Raw genomic sequence first — 22621 nt, 5'->3', positions numbered from 1 at the left:
TCCGAAAATAAAAACTACATATGGAAGAAAATTACTTCTTTTCTTCTTCATTTCTTTTCTTATTGCCTCCCAACATTTTACAGAATATTTAGTAGCTAACAGAGAAATTTTAATACCAGCCAAATAATATTTGATATTTGAAAGAAATAACACATTTTTTATGAACTAAACAGAGCCAGAATATATAATGTTTGGTCATGTCTTTGAAAAAGGACTAAAATGGCTTTAATAATAGTTAAAAACAGAGATAAATTTAAGATTATGATACATATATATCATAGGATATATATGTACATGGACACTTTTACATATGTATAATATGCATTTTATATAATATAAACATATATATTTCAATATTCTTTGAATGGACTGATGCTGAAGCTCCAATACTTTGGCCACCTGATGCACCCAATGCTGGGAAAGATTGAGGGCAGAAGGAAAAGAGGGCATCAGAAGATGAGATAGCTGAATGATATCACGGATGCAATGGACATGAACTTGGGCAAACTCCGGAAGATGGTGAGGGACAGGGTGGCCTGGAGTGCTGCAGTCCATGGGGTTGTGAAGAGTGGGACATGACTGGAAAACTGAACAGCAACAACAAATATACATTTATATATAGCTATACTATATTGGTCTTTCCTGGTGGCTCAGAGGTTAAAGCGTATGCCTGCAATGCGGGAGATCTGGGTTCGATCCCTGGGTCAGGAAGATCCCCTGGAGAAGGAAATGGCAACCCACTCCAGTATTCTTGCCTGGAGAATCCCATGGATGGAGGAGTCTGGGAGTCTACAGTCCACGGTGTCCCAAAGAGTCGGACATGACTAAGCGACTTGACTAACTAACTCTACTATATAAAATAAAATTACTATAGAAAGTAAAAATAAAAACTATTGATTTCACTCTTTTCACAGAAAGAACATTAAACACACACACACAAACAAACAAGAAGCACATCTCACTTCAGTGATAACACTGGTTCTTTTCGATTTTTCTGTATTCCCAATGTCTGAGTGTTTCTCTTTGTAGTATTTCCCTTTTTTATGTGATTATCCCGGTGAGAAGCAACAACAATACTCTTATAATCAGAGTTGACCAGGCTCTCAAATTCCCATGTGTTTTTTCCCCAGTAACTTTTCCTTCCTGGAAATCTAGAACATTCATAAACCTTCACAGTCAGAAAAAATATATTTTTGGCCTGCCCTACAAAGGTATGTTTTATTTGTATTCTTGGGGACACAGAATACTTCGTCTTGACAGTTGTGGCCTGTGACTGCTATGTGGCCAACTGTAACTTCCGCAACTTCCCCTACTTATAAACCAGGAGCTCTGTGTTCAGCTGATGACACTTGGCTCTTGGATCAGGGTTGTTACAGCCAGGATAAGGCAAACATGCCAGATTTTCCCTCTGTCATTTTTGGATCTAACTGCAAGCTGGGCTGTGGGACTGTTTTTCTGAATGAGACACTAGTCTTCTCTACAGTTGTACCATTAGTGAATCGTTTGTCATGACCCCTTTTCAGTTGACACTTAGCTCCTACAGTAAAATCACTTCTCCATCCTGTGTTGCCATCAGCAGCGGGATGAGCCAAAGATTTCTCCACCGGCTCAGTTCACATCATGCATGTGCACTAAGTCTCTTCGGTAGTGTCTGACTCTTTGCAACCCCGTGAACTGTAGCCCAGCCAGCTCCTCTGTCCACGGGATTCTCCAGGTAAGAACACAGGAATGGGCTGCTGTGCCTTTCTCCAGGGGATGTTGCCTACCCAGGGAATGAACCTGCGTCTCTTTATGTCTCCTGCATTGATAGGTAAGTTCTTTACCATTAGGGCCACATAGGAAGCCCCATAGTTGTGCCTTTATGTTGTGGACACAGAACCATTACATATTTATGACATGATTCCAATATTTTTATAGGAAAGATTTTTTTCTCCTTTCTATACCATGTTACCCTGATATTGAATCCCATGATATATACTCTGAGGAATAAGAATGTCACGACAACCTTGAGAAAATGACTGCCTTAATGTTTAACATCTTATCCACTGCTTTGAGCCAATGATCTTTTTCCCCACTTAGTTCTGCAGTTATCTTAATCAGACATTATTTGAAATTTTGCTTCCTTTATTAATATAAATTGATTATCCTCATGATCCTGCCATTTGATGCTTGACTTCCTGATATCAGGATTATCTCCCTAGTGTTTCTATTTATAAGAAATTATTTTTTTTGCTTATCTCATATTTAATGAACTAGTCTCTGTCAGCAAAAACTCACTGCTTATTTGATTTGTTGTTGTTCAGTTGGTAAGTCATGTCCGACTCTGTGTCTTCATGGACCGTAGCACACCGCTCTCCTCAGTCTTCCACTGTCTCTTGGAATTTGCTCAGATTCATGTAAATTGAGTCAGTGACACTATTAATATCCAACCATTTCATCCTCCATTGTCTCCTCCTTTTTGCCTTCATCTTTACTAGCATCAGGGTCTTTTACATTGAGTTGGCTCTCTACATCAGGTGGCCAAAGTACTAAAACAATATAGTATATTTTATCTATCAATTGGCCTCCCAATATTTTTATCCAAAATTCATAATGTATATTCTATTTTGTCTCCCTCTGTATTGCTATAACTTACTTAAAACCTAAAGATTTCAGCTAGCAAAGATTACTGCATATGGAAAGTTTTAGAGAATACTTGTTGAATGACTATAGAAAATGCACACACTTGAATAAGCAAAAGTTAATACAACAGAAAATGTAGAAAAGATGGCCTTTTAATAAATTATATTAATTTAACTATTAATAATGGTGCAAAAAAAGAGAGCTTGACCCTCATTTCACATAATTTATTTTAAAATGTAATCTCAGATAATTTGTAAATTTAAGTAAAATGCATAACAATGAATCTTCCAAGATAATGTTTATTAACTTCATGATGTTGGTTTGAGAAAAGAGTTTTTGATAAAATTATTAGTCATAATGTAAACATTAATCTGTTGCCCTTCCTGGACTAAGAAATACTGCTATTCAGAGTGAAACTTTTCAACATAAAATGTTTAAATACACTATAATTAAAGGAATGCTCTAAATCAAAAGCATCAAAAATTCAGAGAAGAAATTGACAACAGACTTAAAGATGCATTTCAAAAGACAGAATAATCTAAATGCCCAGAAAAAATAAGAAAATAACTCATTAGCAACCAGTAAGAAGACCCTTGAGAGTCCCTTGTACAGCAAGGAGATCCAACCAGTCCATTCTAAGGGAGATCGATCCTGGGTGTTCATTGGAAGGATTGATGCTAAAGCTGAGACTGCAATTCTTTGGCCACCTCATGCGATGAGTTGACTCACTGGAAAAGACTCTGATGCTGGGAAGGGTTGGGGGCAGGAGGAGAAAGGGACGACTGAGGATGAGATGGCTGGATGGCATCACCGACTCTGTGGTCTTGAGTCTGAGTGAACTCCGGGAGTTGGTGATGGACAGGGAGGCCTGGCGTGCTGTGATTCATGGGGTCGCAGAGAGTAGGACACGACTGAGCGACTGAACTGAACTGAACTGAATTGAAATGCAAATCAAAACCAGATTAAAACCAAATGAAATCTGTGACACATTCATTACAAGGATTAAATAAAAAGACTCACCCTATCACATACATAAAGGATGTGGAGTAATGAAAGCTCTCACCTGATGCTGGTGTGTGAATTGTACAGCATATTAGCACACAGCCTGCCTTCATCAAGAAAAGCTTACCCTTAGCCATGTACCAGAAGAAATATGTGCACATGTATTCCAAGGGACGCATCTGAGAATGCTCATTTTGCATCATTCTTAATGTCAAATCTTTATCAAACTAGAATTGACTGTAATTGTGATAATTTCACACAGAGGAAAAACAAGGAGCTATAGAAATGAATAAAATGCAATTACATACAGCAAGGATTAAGCATATTTTTAAGCAAACCAAATCATAATCATACTGTGCATACCCTTTTTGTTAAGGTAAAAAGCAGTATTCAGAACACCATCTATCATACATATATACATAATTCCCCCTATTTCTTAAGTTTTATTTAATGAGCATATTCTATCATGGTAAAAAAGCATAATACTCTTTCTTACTTTTGGCTATGCTTCCATTTTTTTATGAAACTAATTTAGAAAAAATGAATTACTTTTTATTATAAAAAAGTAGTAAGCAACAAAAATATGATTCAAGACTGGTGATGTTAGAGAATTGCTTTGAAAAATAAATCAATATCTTTATGAAAGGACATACTTAAAGCCAAGTTTAATTTTCCAACCTCTAAAACAATTAAAAACAAATAACTCTCATTTGTGGTTAAGAGGCACTGGGTCGCAATAACCCAGTCTACTTTCAAGCACTAGAAGGTTTTGATAAATTATAGAACATATTTTAAAGATATCATATAACTGTGGGAGAAAAAAGAATAGATGACAATATCGAAATCAAGGCTCAGTTCAGTTCAGTAGCTCAGTTGTGTCCGACTCTCCACGATCCCATGAATCACAGCACACCAGGCCTCCCTGTCCATCACCAACTCCCGGAGTTCACTCAGACTCATCTCCACAGAGTCGGTGATGCCATCCAGCCATCTCATTCTCTGTCGTCCCCTTCTCCTCCCGTCCCCAACCTTTCTCAGCATCAGAGTCTTTTCCAGTGGACTGATGCTAAAGCTGAAACTCCAATACTTTGGCCACCTCATGCGACGAGTTGACTCACTGGAAATCAAGGCTCATTAAGTCATAAAATAGTCACAATTTTCAAGCACAAATTTGTTGCAATATCATGCTACTGCATAACTTAGTATGTGTGCATACTTACTGATTAATTCAGAGTGAGCACCATTGTGATATTGGTCAATTGGACATTCCTCTCCACACATACACAATGCATAGGAAAATGTCTCAGATTTTTAAACACTGTATCATTGTTCAGATTACAGTTTATTTATTATATTTTTTTCTACAAATGAAGCTGTTGTCTGTATGTTGAAGGAATAATTTTCTTCTGTGAATTGTTAATTCATCTGTTTTGCCCATTTTTAAAATTTATACTTTGGGCTTTTTCTCTGTATTAAAGAAGGAGCCAAGATCATTTTATTTGAAATCAGTTGTAACATTTTTTTCCATTATATTAATTATATTTGATACTTATGGGGCTTGCTACTTTTTAGCATCTAGAATCATTTATTTTTACACAGTTTTGTTTCTTTGTTTGTTTGACTGTGTGTGTGTCCTGCATTGTAAATTTTAATGAGTTAAACTTTCCTTACTCCAAAATTACAAAACCCATTTCTTAGAATACTGTAATCATTTCACTCTAAAATATACAAAATTGTGTATCATTTAGGGTTTATCTTCTTGTGGGATAGTTGTCAAAAATACGTATACTGTTTTTTTCTTTTTTTTTCCCCTCTAAGGCTGCCCAGTTGTCCGAATAACAGTTATTTTAAATGCCCATGCTTTACCAATTTGGTAGGCTATTTTAGTCAATGACAGATTTTCATGTATATGTGAGCCTTTTCTAGAATTTCTATTCTATTTCAGCAGAAGGCTTCTTTATTTATGCATGATACTGCGCTGAGCTGTGTTTAGTCGCTCAGCTGGGTCGGATTCTTTGTCAGATGCCATGGACGATAGCCCACCAGGCTCCTCTGTCCCTGGGATTTCTCAAGCAACAATACTGGAGTGGATTCCCATTTCCCACTCCCAGGGATCTTCCTGACCCAGGACTCAATCCTGCGTCCCTAGCCTCTCCTGCCTGGTAGGCAGAATCTTTACCACTGAGCCACATGAGAAGCCCATACATAGTACTGCATTCTGCGAATCACGAGGTCTTGTAACTACTTCCCAACACTAGCTATTTCTTGGATGAGCCCCTGCAGGAGCTCATCCTGGCTGGCCTCTCACTCCCCTCTGTCCTTTATCACATACTGTCCCCGTGATAAGCCTGACCCACCACCCACTACTCACGGGCCTTCTGTGATCTTTGCCGTGAGGCTCCTGATACTTTTTAATTAATCTTCCAAATCACTCCCACTGTCACATTACTATATGTGTCCCTCTCTTGTAAATATTTTCTCTTCATAATCATAAACCTTAAGAAATCACTATTTACTAAATAATTGGAACCGATATCCAATCTTTTAGGTCATGAGAAACTGGCTCTAAACCAAGATTTTTAAACAATCTTTATGTTGGAGAAATTTCTCCGCATTTGAAGCATATAACTCACAAACTTTTTGCTTAGCATCTTTCTCATGATCTCAGCTGGACTTATTCCAGAGTCTCATTTTATTGCAACTAGAGTCTGAAAGTATTCACACCTTGAACATGTAAAATAAATTTGGAAAAAATTGGTGGTGGGTTGCAAAAGAGAGGAAAAATTTTCTCCTACTACAATTAACCTTGGGTTAAATTTTTAAATCCACCTCATGCGACGAGTTGACTCACTGGAAAAGAGTCTGATGCTAGGAGGGATTGGGGGTGGGAGGAGACGGGGACGACAGAGAATGAGATGGCTGGATAGCATCACCAACTTGATGAACATGAGTTTGAGTGAACTCCAGGAGTTGGTGATGGACAGGGAGGCCTGGTACTGTGGTTCATGGTGTCACAAAGAGTTGGACACGACTGAGCGACTGAACTGAACTGAACTGAATACATTCATCAGCTAAATCTCAGGTTGCTGAAGAAATCATAAACCTTAATTAACCTAACACACTAATTTTGCACATAAAAATATTTGCCATCAGAATATGTATTATAACTATTACATAGATCTGTCCTGTAACTAGGAATCAAGGAACATATCATAGAAAGGCTCTGCATAATGCATTCATAATAGTTAAGGTAAGAATTGGATGCATGTCTGTTTTGGATTGACCCCAATAATACTGTGTGAGTGTGTGTGCTCAGTCATGTATGACTCTCTAGTCTACCAGGCTCCTCTGTCCATGGAATTCTTCCAGCAAGGATTCTGGAGTGAGTTGCCATTTCCTACTCCAGGTGAATTTCCTGACCCAGGGATCAAACCTGTGTCTCTTGCATCTCCTGCATTGGCAGGCCAATTTTTTAACAAGTGTACTACCTGAGGAGCCCACAAACAATATTACTTAGCACCCTGCTCACATCTAAGAAATAAAATGCACTGTGTCCTTTTCCCTGAAGAGGCTGAAGAAAAACGTTTTCTGAGTAGAGTGAGAGTTATCTGGGAAAATTAAAAAAAAAATACAAGTCAGAAAATTCACGAAGTGATGATTTTAATTGGAAATTTAAATGTGCCAGGTGGCTGAGATCTCTTGGGTAGAGATAACTACTTTTAAAGAGCACTTTATGTTTAGAAATAACAGAATATTTAAAGGCCAGTTGAATAACTTTGATGAAAAAAGTAATTTCACTTCAGTTCAGTTCAGTCGCTAAATCATGTCCGACTCTGTGCAACCCCATGACTCACAGCATGCCAGGCCTCCCTGTCCATCATCAACTCCCGGAGTTCACTCAAACTCATGTCCATCGAGTCGGTGATGCCATCCAGCCATCTCATTCTCTGTCGTCCCCGTCTCCTCCAACCCCCAATCACTCCCAGCATCAGACTTTTCCTCACAGGAACTTAAATATTCTGACCTTCTCTAGTGAGAAAAATCAGCATCATCTCAAGAAAGAAAGGTAAATGTGAAGATAATTATAGTAAGGTTTACTTCTTATTTTAAATTACTAATCTACACACTAAAACGTGTAAATTATAAATTTTAACATGGCAGCAAATGTTTTGGTTCATTAAAGCAACTTATATATATTTCTTAATATATTAAATAAAATTTCCAATTAAATAATAATAAATAATGGTACTAAGTCACTTTGAAATGTCAAAAAATGTAATAATTAAAGACTAGGTATAGATGATATTAAAGAAAACTTCGAGTCAACACATTGTAACAAAATTTATATATGTTTATTCAGTTTGATATTATAATAAGAGATTTAAAATGACATAACACATAAAATAAAGTTACAACCATTGGGGAATTCAAAGAACAATTATTTTGAAGAAAGAAAATTATAGAATTCAGGATTTATAAAATAATAAAGATAGCTTTAAGTCAACATTGTTTTTAAATTATTTTCAAGGACATTGCGAGTTTTTATCAGATATACAAATATACTTGAAATACACCATGTTGTACTCTTGAAAAATTCAAACTCAAATCTTACCTATTTCATGTCACACAAGTTTTGATCACCAAAATGTTGTATCTATACAATTAGAAACTGTATTTTTTATAGCACTGGAAATAATTTTATTCAAGTAGTGGGTGAAATTGCTCATACTAAATGTTTTTGTTCATAAAATAATAAAGATTAAAATTCTATTCTTTTGCATATTAATTTTTTCTCCCTTTTCAGATTGACAATTTTATTTTATTTTGTGTTTAGATGTAAATTTATTCTTTTAATTTATTTTATTTATTTTAATTTTTTAAATTTATTTATTTTAATTGGAGGCTAATTACTTTACATTATTGTATAGGTTTTGCCATACATTGACATGAATCTGCCCCGGGTGTACATCAGATTGACAATTTTAAAAGTGTCTCTTCCTTTTCTAAATTTCAGAATCAAATAATGAACACTATATTAAGTAAGAAAGCATTTTCTACTTTCTATATTGTTCTCAAGTATGAAAATAGTCTCAGTCCTTCGGTCCCAGATCATGTAATATCAGTGGGAAAATAAAAGGTAAATGAAAGGAATTGCAACACTATTTGCTACAAATTCGTGTGTGTTCTCCCTATTAGTTCTACAGAGTAGAGGTGATAATATTATTGAAATTATTGGCAGAAAATTCTTGAAGAATTCACATCTAAGAGTCTGGGAGTTTTATATCACTATGATGATTGTTTTAATATCTTATTTCATTCCCTCATTAACCATGTTATACAAAGACAAGGTAAATTAGAGATCAGTTTTTCATAGTGGTAAAACAGAGAGTGAAATGTAGAAGAATAAAATTTAGTTTCTTTTTTTCTTTTTTTTTTGATTTTATTTTTTCTTATTTATTTATTTTTAAGGAGTCAGTTGCTTTAATAATATATATGGCAACAGATATTTTAAAATAATATTCTACCAAAAATGAGATACCAATTTTTAGTAATATGTTTTATACAATAGATATTGTCCAGGTGAAAAGCGTTGACTAACAGCCTTAACAAAAAGCTTTTCACTAATTTTGGCGTTAAATGCCTCTCTCTGATTCTGAACAGCTTCAATATTATTAGTACAATGACTCAAAATAGTAACAATGCTACAACAGTATCTCACTTCTAAATGCTTCCTGTTGCCTTAAGAGTTTTCCCTATCATTTTCTTTCATTTTTTTCCTCTCTTTTTTTTTTTTTATTGGAAGCTAATTGTTTTACAATATTATATTGGTTGGTTTTGCCATACATTGACATGAGAATGGCATTGAAACATGTATGTTGTCATATGTGAAAAGAATCACCAGTTCAGGGTCGATGCGTGTTATAGGATGCTTGGGGGCTGGTGTGCGGGGATGACCCAGAGGGAGGATAAAGGGAGGAGGGAGGTGGGAGGGGGGTTCAGGAAGGGGAACTCATGTACACCCGGGGCGGATTCATGTCAATGTATGGTAAAATTTAGTTTATAATGACAAACATAATAGATAGCTTTTAAATAGACTTTCTATGAATGCCAAAACATCTTTAATTTGCTTTACATGTATCAAATGAATTAATTCATAAAACAATTCTAACTATTAATAAATTGTTAGTCAGTTTTGCAGCCGAAGGGAATGGCAAACCACTTCAATATACTTGCCTTGAGAACACCATGAACAGTATAAAAAGGAAAAATGATAGGATACTGAATGAGGAATTCCCCAGGTTGGTAGGTACCCAGTATGCTACTGGAGATCAGTGGAGAAATAACTCCAGAAAGAATGAAGGGATGGAGCCAAAGCAAAACCAATACCCAGTTGTGGATGTGACTGGTGACAGAAGCAAGGTCCGATGCTGTAAAGAGCAATATTGCATAGGAATCTGGAATGTTAGGAAGTGGTCAAACAGGAGATGACAAGAGTGAACGTAGACATTCTAGGAATCAGTGAACTAAAATGGACTAGAATGGGTGAATTTAACTCAGATGACCATTATATCTACTACGGTGGGCAGGAATCCCTTAGAAGAAATGGAGTAGCCATCATGGTCAACAAAAGAGTCCGAAATTCAGTACTTGGATGCAATCTTAAAAAGGACAGAATGATTTCTGTTCGTTTCCAAGGCAAACCATTCAATATTAGAGTAATCCAAGGTTATGCACCAACCAGTAATGCTGAAGAAGCCGAAGTTGAACGGTTCTATGAAGACCTACAAGACCTTTTAGAACTAACACCCAAAAAAGATGTCCTTTTCATTATAGGGGACTGGAATGCAAAAGTAGGAAGTCAAGAAACACCTGGAGTAACAGGCAAATTTGGCCTTGGAGCACGAAAGGAAGCAGGGCAAAGGCTTATATAGTTTTGCCAAGAGAACGTCCTGGTCAAACACCCTCTTCCAACAACACAAGAGAAGACTCTACACATGGACATCACCAGATGGTCAACACCGAAATCAGATTGATTGTATTCTTTGCTGCCAAAGATGGAGAAGCTCTTTACAGTTAGCAAAAACAAGACCAGGAGCTGACTGTGTCTAAAATCATGAACTCCTTATTGCCAAATTCCGACATAAATTGAAGAAAGTAGGGAAAACCACTAGACCATTCAGATATGACCTAAATCAAGTCCCTTATGATTATACAGTGGAAGTGAGAAATAGATTTAAGGTATTAGATCTGATAGATAGACTGCCTGATGAACTATGGTCGGAGGTTCATGACGTTGTACAGGAGACAGGGACCAAGATCATCCCCATGGAAAGGAAATTCAAAAAAGCAAAATGACTGTCTGAGAAGGCCTTACAAATACCTGTGAAAAGAAGAGAAGAAAAAGCAAAGGAGGAAAGGCAAGATATAAGCATCTGACTTCAGAGTTCCAAAGAATAGCAAGGAGAGATAGGAAAGCCTTCCTCAGCGATCAATGCAAAGAAATAGAGGAAAACAACAGAATAGGAAAAACAAGAGATCTCTTCAAGAAAATTACAGATATCAAGGGAACATTTCATGCAAAGATGGGCTCGATAAAGGACAGAAATGGTATGGACCAAACAGAAGCAGATTTGATGCTTTTGAACTGTGGTGCTGGAGAAGACTCTTGAGAGTCCCTTGGACTACAGGGAGATACAACCAGACCATTCTAGAGGAGATCAATCCTGGCTGTTCATTGGAAGGACTGATGCTTAAGCTGAAACTCCAGTACTTTGGCCACCTCATGCGACGAGTTGACTCAATGGAAAAGACTCTGATGCTGGGAGGGATTGGGGGCGGGGGGAGATGGGGAAGACAGAGAATGAGATGGCTGGATGGCATCACCTACTCAATGGACATGAGTTTGAGTGAACTCCAGGAGTTGATGATAGACAGGGAGGCCTGGCATGCTGTGATTCATGGGGTCGCAAAGAGTCGGACACGACTGAACTGAACTGATCTACGGCACAGGAAGATTAAGCAGTTCACATTGTCACAAAGCACGCAAGTGAAGCTATGATTCGATTGCAGGCCATCTTGTCAGGATTGTATTTTTTGTCCATGACACTATATTTAGACTGTGCTTGCATGGAAAAACTCAAAACATAAATGATGGGGAAATGAGAAGCAGGGTTGGGAATCATGTTGAGTCAAGTGATGCCTGGAGTGTAATATTTAATGAGGCAGTCCCTTTAACAATGGTGCAATGCAGAGTCAGCCCTGAAACTGAGTGCATGCTCTGAGGAGTCTCATTCCTTATTTAGCTCAGACTGTATTCTACTCCTGGCTCTGATGAAAGGAAAAAAAAAATGCAAAAATATAATCATCAACAAGTAACTCAATAACTCCACCAAAAACAATTTTTTTCTAGGGAGTGTGTTACAACCCTGGCAACTAAAGATTTAAGAACATTATGCCATATTAATAATTATAGTTATAGGACCATAACTTAAACATATTAAAAGTGATAGGTAATTTTATCAACTGCTGCTGCTGCTGCTAAGTCACTTCAGTCGTGTCCGACTCTGTGTGACCCATAGACGGAAGCCCACCAGGCTCCCCCGTCCCTGGGATTCTCCAGGCAAGAACACTGGAGTGGGTTGCCATTTCCTTCTCCAATGTGTGAAAGTGAAAAGTGAAAGTGAAGTCGCTCAGTCGTGTCCGACCTTTAGCGACCCCACGGACTGCAGCCTACCAGGCTCCTCCATCCATGGGATTTTCTAGGCAAGAGTACTGGAGTGGCTTGCCATTGCCTTCTCCGTTTATCAACTATATAATATTTAATTATCTCAAATAAGAAAGCAAACAGAAAACTTAAACAATTACTTAATATAACAGATAATAAATAACGGAGTTAGGATTCAAACTTAAGTATGATTTAAAAAATAGGCACTGATTTGCAATCACAGAACCAATGTGCGAATGATCAATATATCCATCATTGCTAAATCTCAGTATCCTTGTTCAAGAAAAGTGAGTTTAGAAACTGTTATCTGAATTATTATTATTGTTTTTTGAGGAACAACAAAGACATCCGAGAAGCACACAAAACACAGGGTAAAGCATAATAGGAAGTATCTTACACAGCTAGTGAACACATTCCAGGTGACTTCTGTTTTCCCAGAGTGACCCTCTTAATTGCTTCTATCTGTATCTATTCCACACAACTTTTCCAGAATAAACCCCTCTTATAGCCCCCACATACTATCTTACAGAAATATATGTATTTTATTCCCCTATGTACAATAAAATAAAATATTCTCTCATTTTTTTGTAAACTGCCTAATAATGTGAATTGTATATAAGAACATGTATGATCAAGATCATCAAGTGATGGGAAGGAAATGAAGAATTGAAATATGTAGCTGAAAATATATAAGGAAGGTAATTTCTGTTATATTAATAGTTCTACTGAAGAATGTACAGGAAAGTTATAGAGATATACAGTAAATTTGCCAAAAAAATGTAAATATTTAAGGGAATTCCCTAAAAGTCCAACGATTAGGACTCTGTACTTTCACTTCAGTCTCTGGTTGGGGTACTAAGATCCCATAAGCCATGAGACACGGCCACAAAATAATGTAAGTATTTAAAACTGGGATCACGTAGCAATACTGTGGGTCTATCTTCAATGATTATCAGTCTGTCCAATGCCTATGCTGATCAGGGCATTTGGGGTTTCCCTGGTGGCTCAGTTGATAATCCACCTGCACTGTGGGAGACCCGGGTTTGATCCCTGGGTGGGGAAGATCCCCTGGAGAGGGAAATGACAACCCACACCACTATTCTTGCCTAGGAAATCCTATGGGCGGTGAAGCCTGGTGGGCTACAGTCCATGGGATCAGAGAGTCAGACACAACTGAACGACTAACACTTAAACTTTTTTGAATTTGGACTGTATTTGAAAAGAATGCCCTAAAAGATATTTCAAGGGAGATATGGTGATAACACATGGATTATAAACTGAGAAAGGAGAAATGCATATATAATAAAATTCTTAAATTAGAAACAATTGCATTGATCTTGGAAATCAGTCTGGATATCATGATACAATTTATAAAACAGGCACTGATCCCTGATGGAAAAATATAAAGCAGATTATATATTTCCACTTTTTCACAGATGGAACACCAAAAAAAAGCACCAGAAGGTAATCTCACTAAACTGATGGAGTTTGTTCTCTTGAACTTTGCTGATGTTCCTCATCTCCAGACGTTTTTATCTGGACTGTTCTTACTCATCTATATAATTATCTTGATGGGCAATGGCATCATATTTCTGATAACAAAACTAGACCCTGGTCTGAAGACCCCCATGTATTTTTTTCCTTGGCAACTTTTCCCTTTTGGAAATCTGCTGTGTGTCTATTACACTCCTCAGAATGCTCGTTAGTCTTTGGACACAAAGAAGAACAGATTGTTTAGTTGCTTGTGCCACACAAACGTGCTTCATTCTTATACTTGGAGCCACCGATGCTTCCATCTGGCTGTGATGACCTATGACTACTACGTGGCCATTTGTAGCCCTCTGCACTATCCTCTAATCATGAGCTATAAGGTGTGTGACTGGCATGTGCAGCTGGTGGCTGGCTCCTGGATCAGTGGAATCCCAATTCAAATAGGCCAGACAGGCCAGGTTTTCTCTCTGCCCTTTTGTGGTTCTAACCCTGTCAACCATATCTTCTGTGACATCCCTCCCATACTCAGGCTGGCCTGTGGGCACACTTTTCTGAGTGAAATGTTAGTCTTCACAGTTGCTGCACTGTTTTGGTTCCATTTCTGTTGATACTTGTCTCCTATGGCAAAATCATCTCCACAATCCTTAAATTGCCATCAGCCACAAGTTGGGGCAAAGCCTTTTCCACCTGCTCATCTCATCTTATGGTTGTGGTGTTGTTCTTCAGATCAGGCCTTGTCACATATTTAAGACCCAAACCCCAAGGCTTAGCAGTAACTGACAAAGTGCTTTCTCACTTCTACACGATTGTGATGCCTGTGTTTAAACCCATGATATACAGTCTAAGGAACAAGGATGTCATAATGGCACTGAGACAATGGCCATGCAAATACCTTAGTTCATTCATTGAAATAATAAGTTGTATTTCAGAACTTGATTTCTTATATATTTGTTATAAATATTCAATATTTATCTTAAGCTCAATTTATCTGTCTATAAAGTGTTAGTTATTACCAGAATAAAAATTACTTGTAACACTAAGAGACCTTTCTTTCTCCAGTTGTATGGTTCTGTATGGGTCAACAAATAACAAATCATTCACTTGGGAATTCTATAACCTTATTGTGAAATGTTCTATTGTAGTAAGAACTTTAGACAAGAATTGCTATAATAGGCCCAGTTGTATTCAGTTCAGTTCAGTTCAGTCGCTCAGTCATGTCCGACTCTTTGTGACCCCATGAATCACAGCATGCCAGGCCTCCCTGTCCATCACCAACTCCCGGAGTTCACTCAAACTCATGTCCACAGAGTCGGTGATGCCATCCAGCCATCTTATTCTCTGTCGTCCCCTTCTCCTCCAGCCCCCAACCTTTCCCAGCATCAGAGTCTTTTCCAGTGAGTCAACGCATCGCATGAGGTGGCCAAAGTATTGGAGTTTCAACTTTAGCATCAGTCCTTCCAATGAACACCCAGGATTGATGTCCTTTAGAATGGACTGGTTGGATCTCCTTGCAGTCCAAGGGACTCTCAAGAGTCTTCTCCAGCACCACAGTTCAAAAGCATCAATTCTTCGGCGATCAGCTTTCTTCACAGTCCAACTCTCACATCCATACATGACCACGGGAAAAACCATAGCCTTGACTAGACGGACTTTGGTTGGCAAAGTAATGTCTCAGCTTTTTAATATACTATCTAGGTTGGTCATAAGTTTCCTATCTTAGATCAAATAAAAAGAGAAAGAGCCTTGAGATAATCTCTGTCCTTTTCTTTCAAGTGAGGTCTCATTTAGAATTGTAAATAAAATAAAATGACCAACAAAAAGCTGTCTACTCTTTTTCAGTGGGATAAAGAATGATAGATGACAATGAAAAACATATTAGGAAAAAATAGTTAATGAATTAAAGAATGTTTCTAGAATCTTGAAAATCAAGTGATGAGAATCAAGAAAGGAAAGGAGATAGAAGAATATGTGTTCTATAGAAATTCAGTGCAAAATTAAATATTCCATGTCAGCAAATAGTGGCAGGTGCTGTAAATGAAGGATAAGAGCAGCTATTTCTTCATGCATGCATATCATGAGACACTAATGCAGAATGAACTCTGCCTGAAGGTTTAAGAAGGTAGGGAAGTGTGAACATTGTTGTAAGAGAATTTGTATTAATAATATTGTTAAAAATAATTTCAATATTTAAATGAGTAGCCTTTATTCTATGGAAAACTAGAGGTTGGCAAATGCTTCCTTCTCCAAGATTTTTAAAATTTGCAAAAGGCTCCTTGAATCCAAGATATTGTGTTCATTGCTTTGACATAATTAATGGTAGTAGGTGTTATTGCTATTTTATACACAGAGAAATTGATACAAAAAGAACAGTTGAGATACTTTAGAATGCACAGATTATAATAAATTCAAAACAAAAATCAGTTATCTTAATTATAGGACTGATACTGTTTCATTTCATTACAATTTGCTTATCTAAGAGTTAAGGGAAAGAATTACTATTGTTGTTCAGTCTCAAAGTCATGTCCAGCTGTTTGTGACCCTATGGACTATAGTGTGGCAGGCTCCTCTGTCCTCCACTGTCTCCCAGAGTTTGTTCAAGTTCATGCCCATTGAGCCCATGATGCTATCTAATTATCTCATGCTCTGCCACCTCCTTTTCCTTTAGCCTTCAATCTTTCCCAGCATCAGGGTCTTTTCCAATGAGTTGGTTCCTTGCATCAGGTGGCCAGTATTGGAGCTTCAAATTTGGCATCAGCCCTTCCGATGAATATTCAGGGTTGATTTCCTTTAGGACTGACTGGTTTGACCTAATTTCATCCAAGAGACTTCTTTAGTGTCATAGTTTAAAAGGGAAAGAATAGCAATCCCATAACTATTATATCGGAGAAGGCAATGGCACTCCACTCCAATACTCTTGCCTGGAAAATCCCATGGATGGAGGAGCCTGGTAGGCTGCAGTCCATGGGGTCGCTAAGAGTCGGATACGACTGAGCGACTTCACTTTCACTTTTCACTTGCATGCATTGGAGAAGGAAATGGCAACCCACTCCAGTGTTCTTGCCTGGAGAATCCCAGGGACGGGGTAGCCTGGTGGGCTGCCGTCTATGGGGTCGCACAGAGTTGGACACGACTGAAGCGACTTAGCAGCAGCAGCAACTATTATATCTTCACTTTCTTTATCACCATCAGTAATGTATTTAATTTTTGACACATGCAAAAAATAGATGAAGTAGGTTAAGATATTTACACTCATGTGTGCATACTCAATCACTCGGTCACGTCTGAACCCTGGTAACTCATGGACTACATAGCCCCCTAGGCTACTCTGTCCATGGAATTTTTCATGCAAGAATATTGCAGTGAATTGTCATTTACTTCTCCAGGAGATCTTCCCGACCCAGGAATCGAACCTGTATCTCCTTCATTGGCAGGCAAATTCTATACCAATGAAACACCTAGGAATCCTCACAAGCCCTAGAAAAATAAAAATCCAAATTTATAAATCAAATGTTATAATTAAACTGTTAACTCTTTTAAAGAGAAATTACTCTGAATGAAGAAAATCTACAAAAGAAATTAAACCTATAAAGTGACATTATCATTAGATAAATAAGTGATGTTGTCTACAAGTATTAGTAATAATTTTTAGTTATAGAGACTGAGTATCCCTTGAGTTACACATTCGAAAGACAGAAGCAGCTATATAGTGAAGTGGTGATAAATTCTCTCTTTTTTCTTTCCTGTTAGGATATTTATGATGGAATAATTCTTGATTTTATCTGTACCCTCTGGTTAATTTCATATACATTGCTGAAAGATCAACTGGTAAAGGTATAAAGATAACTAACCTTTTTTAATAAATAAAAAAAATGTTAGTTATATTTATGCTAATTTAAATACAGCTTATAGGGAGGGAGTGTTAGGCATTTTTTATGTATATATTACTATTTGTGATATTAAGTAATTGTGTGTGAATCTTTGCTTGGAAAGTGAAAGTTGCTCAGTCGTGTCGGATTCTTTGCAACCCCAGAGACTATACAGTCCATGGAATTCTTAAGGCCAGAATACTGGAATGGGTTGGCTTTCCCTTCATCAGGGGATGTTCCCAACGCAGGGATCGAACCCAGGTCTCCCACATTGTGGGCAGATTCTTTATCAGCTGAGCCATAAGGGAAGCCCAAGAATACTGGAGTGGGTAGTCTATCCCTTCTCCAGGGTATCTTCCTGACCCTGTAATTGAAATGGGGTCTCCTGAATTGCAGGTGGATTCTTTAACATCTGAGCTATCAGGGAAGCTCTGAATTTTCATCTAAATTACTAATCTGTTCCTTGATATTAAGTGTAAAAAAAGAATTCATACACAGATTTTCTTTCTCATTGCAACTTTGTTAATTAAGTAAGCTCTAGCAAAGATTCTAAGTACGAAATGCATTTTGGAAATTGTTATGAAGCACAGTAATGAAAGCAGTATGACAGCCTGTCAGATGTTTGATATTCAATTTTTATCACTCTTGGAAGAAGTGGAAAGAAAAGATCCAGATATACAGCTCCCTCTGATTACACATGGAACAATTTTCTTAATTTATACTGAGAAAGTGAATGCAATAAAAGGTTTTCATTCTATTTTAAAATTACTGTTCATAAATATATGACTTTTAATTTAGTCTTGTGTTCATTCCTCATCACATATCTAATAAAAAATCTCCCATGAAAAATGAATGTGTCACAAATACAAATGGCAGTACCAGCATATTTGTAAATAATTTACCAGTTATCAAAGCAAAGGATATTTTTTCTACACATTTTAAGCAAAATTCTAGCGGTTTACTTATCTGAAAGTGTTGAGTTCAGTTCAGTCGCTCAGTTGTGTCCGACTCTTTGCTACCCCATTAATCACAGCATGCCAGGTCTCCCTGTCCATCACCAACTCCCAGAGTTCACTCAAACTCACCTCCATCGAGTCGACGATGCCATCCAGCCATCTCATTCTCTCTTGTCCCCTTCTCATCCTGCCCCCAATCCCTCCCAGCATCAGAGTCTTTTCCAGTGCGTTAACTCGTCGCATGACGTGGCCAAAGTATTGGAGTTTCAGCTTTAGCATCAGTCCTTCCAATGAACACCCAGGATTGATCTTTAGAATGGACTGGTTGGATCTCCTTGCAGTCCAAGGGACTCTCAAGAGTCTTCTCCAACACCACAGTTCAAAGGCATCAATTTTTCGGCAGTCAGCTTTCTTCACAGTCCAACTCTCACATCCATACATGACCACGGGAAAAACCATTGCCTTGACTAGACGGATCTTGGTTGGCAAAGTAATGTCTCTGCTTTTTAATATGCTGTCTAGGTTGGTCATAACTTTCCTTCCAAGGAGAAAGCGTCTTTTAATTCCATGGCTTCAATCAGCATCCACAGTGATTTTGGAGCCCCCAAAAATAAAGTCTGACACTGTTTCCACTGTTTCCCCATCTATTTCCCATGAAGTGATCGGATCAGATGCCATGATCTTAGTTTTCTGAAATGTTATAGTTGGGTAAATTTAAAATGGCTATGAAAAAGTGGATTTGTCTTAAAGAATAAAACACAATTAATAAATTTTCTTATTTAAAATATAGTCAAAATGACTTCAGGCAGAAAATCCAAACTACGTAATAATTGTAAATGACAACACAATAATTAGGAATACTTAACACTAAGATCCGTCTAGTCAAGGCTATGGTTTTTCTCGTGGTCATGTATGGATGTGAGAGTTGGACTGTGAAGAAAGCTGATCGCCGAAGAATTGATGCTTTTGAACTGTGGTGCGGGAGAAGACTCTGGAGAGTCCCTTGGACTGCAAGGAGATCCAACCAGTCTATTCTAAAGGAGATCAGTCCTGGGTATTCATTGGAAGGACTGATGCTAAAGCTGAAACTCCAATACTTTGGCCACCTCATGCGACGCGTTGACTCACTGGAAAAGACTCTGATGCTAGGAAAGGTTGGGGGCGGGAGGAGAAGGGGACGACAGAGAATGAGATGGCTGGATGACATCAGCAACTCGATGGCCATGAGTGTGAGTGAACTCCTGGAGTTGGTGATGGACAGGGAGGCCTGGCATGCTGTGATTCATGGGGTCGCGGAGAGTCGGACACGACTGAGCGACTGAACTGAACTGAACTGAACTGAACACTATCAGTGAACATGGGAAGAGTGAAATTAAACTATATTTCTGTGAGCCCTCTGAGACAAATATTGAAAAGTGACCTTTCACATCTTTGCAGTGTTTTCTTAAGCAATAGTTTTTTCAAAACTGCAATCACATCCTTATTCCTAAGACTGTATATCAAGGTGTTAAACACTGGCGTCACAGCAGTGTAGGAAACAGAGAGCATTTTGTCGGTTCCTGCGGAATGATTTGATTTGGGGCATAAATAGGTAATAGTCAAGGAACCAGAGAATAAAAGCACAATGGTGAGATGGGAAGAGCAGGTGGAGAAGGCTTTGGACCAGCCTGTGGCTGAGCGCAGCTTTCATATGGCAGAAATGATTTTGACATCAAAGCCCAGTATCGGGAGGAAAGGAATCGTGGCAAACAGCACAGCAACCGAGAGACACACATTTCATTAAGTGCAGTGTCCGCACAGGCCACGGTGATCAATGGGGAATGTCACAGAAGAAGCGGTCGATCTGGTGTGAAGCACAGAACAGCAGTAAGTACACCCGGCATGTCTGTGCTGTCGGGACTGGAATTCCCGCACCCAGGCGCCAGCAGCCGACTGCAGGCCGGTCCTGTGGGTTGTGAGGGAAGGGCGTGCAGAGGCTGCACGTGGATGCTCAGGGCCCAGGCCTCGCCCCCAGGAGGAGCGCCCCCGGGGCTCCCGGAGCAAGGAAGAGGAGCCTCTGATGGCACAGAGGCTGCACATGGACGCACAGGGCACAGACCTCGCTCCCAGGAGGAGCGTCCCCGGGGCTCCCGGAGCAAGGAAGAAGCGCGTCAGATGGCACAGCTCAGCGAAGAAACACTTCTGTCCTGAGTCCAAAGGGTCACTAGAATCCTAGGGAGAGTGACAGATACGTAACCGATTTCGAGTGACGAGAAATTTGCAAGGAAAAACTACAGGGGCGTCTGGAGCACAGCGTCTACCGTCGTGATTATTCTGTTAAGATGAATATGTAGATGAGAAAGAAAATTCCAAATAGACGTCCCTGGAGGTTCGGAAGATCCAAAAATCCCAGGAGAACAAATGCCATGACTAGAGAGAAATTGCCTTCTGCTGTTTGGTCTCCTGAAGGCACCTGCAATATATATATATATAATCAATGTAAAGTCCTCTATCTCTCTGAGTTGCAGTTTGCCAAGTGATAAAATGTGTACACTGCACTTTCAAAACTCACTAATTTGAGTTCTAAAAAAGCATCTAAACTTGATATTAAGCCGTTGTTTAAAGAAATTCATTCTTTTACAAAAAACAATCCATCAGAAAAGAGTAGTATCAGGAATTAGGTCTGCTGATAGATGGCTGTATTTTCCCGTTACTGATAATAAAATAATCGATGCTGCATTCTGTAATTCAGCTTTGTGAGATGAATTTATAGCCAGAAATCTGACAATTTTATTTAGAAGACCTTTCCATCAATTCTCCTTTCTCATGTTATTTCTTTTGAATTGCATTTATTTATATTTTGATTTAAGCTATCAAATATTTTTGAGTCATCATGCAACTATAATTTAAAAATAAGCCAGAAAAAGTGATTTGGGGAATGACCTTTGTGATTTTTTTGTCTGTTGTAATAGTTGGTATAGTCAGTTTATTTCAATTGAAAGAGTCATAAAGAACTCAGCCAAAGAGGTATTAATCACATCTCAAATACTGATTTTGCATTTGAGTGGTAATTCCTGCAATTGACAGCCATGCTTTCAATAAATTTCAACTTAAAAATGCTATATAAATAGTCTAAGATCAAAGCAAACAGAAGGCATTATTAAGACAATTTTAGGCATGTACAACTCAAAATCCAAGTTACTTTTACTGCAACAGGTAATTTCAGGGGAACATAGAATGTATCATTTATATATACTTCTCCTTCCTGGGAACTTACATATATAAATAACCCAATAAGTATTTGATTTATGAATGGATAACAGTATCCAATGTTAATTCGATTACTATATCCTCCACTAATGATTTACCAATGGGATGCACTATTCTCATTATTGTGTTTTGTGTTCACCTCTCTCTCTGCACATTGAAGTCTTGTCTTAATTCTTCTCCAATACTGTAAAAATAACCTTCTTCCATATTTTTCTTAAGTATTTTGGGAAAATCAAATCAGAGAAAAGTAAAAATAGCAATTGAAAAACAAGTTGGAAATTAGCAGTCTACAACTGAGTACTAATTTGCTTAACTAAGATTTGAGACAAGTTCTTAATAAGATGCAATGATAAGTAATTTTTGAAATTTCCACATGTATTATGAATATTAAATAGAAATTGCATCATAAAACCTTTTGAAATGTAGAGAAGTTCTTAAGAAATTTCTATCCAATTTCTAATTCCCTCCTTAAATATTATAGTAGCATAAAATCTTTCCTTCATATAAAAATACCGAGGATTTTCTCCATGAATTTGGAATGTTTTCCAGGTGGTGTCAGGGATACCATTCATGCATGGTTTTATTATAATACTGAAAAATATTATGTGTTCATCTATGACAGCAAACGATGTATATATTGATCACACGTTGTGTTGGACTCATTATTTCTGTTTTAATAACCTAAAACACTAAGAACGGAGTTACGAAGA

General features: G+C 37.9%; 1 pseudogene; it reads left to right on the top strand.

The window, feature by feature from the left end:
* Positions 1-13785: 13785 nt before the first annotated feature.
* Positions 13786-20852, top strand: LOC129538939 (olfactory receptor 10AG1-like; annotated as a pseudogene).
* The last annotated feature ends 1769 nt before the right edge of the window (positions 20853-22621 follow it).

The sequence above is a fragment of the Moschus berezovskii genome, chromosome 6 (assembly GCF_049115385.1).
Source record: "Moschus berezovskii isolate FMDL1 chromosome 6, NW_MosBer_1.0, whole genome shotgun sequence".
Lineage (NCBI taxonomy): Eukaryota > Metazoa > Chordata > Mammalia > Artiodactyla > Moschidae > Moschus > Moschus berezovskii.
Note: the sequence above shows the minus strand (reverse complement) of the source record. Positions and strands in the feature narration are given on the sequence as shown.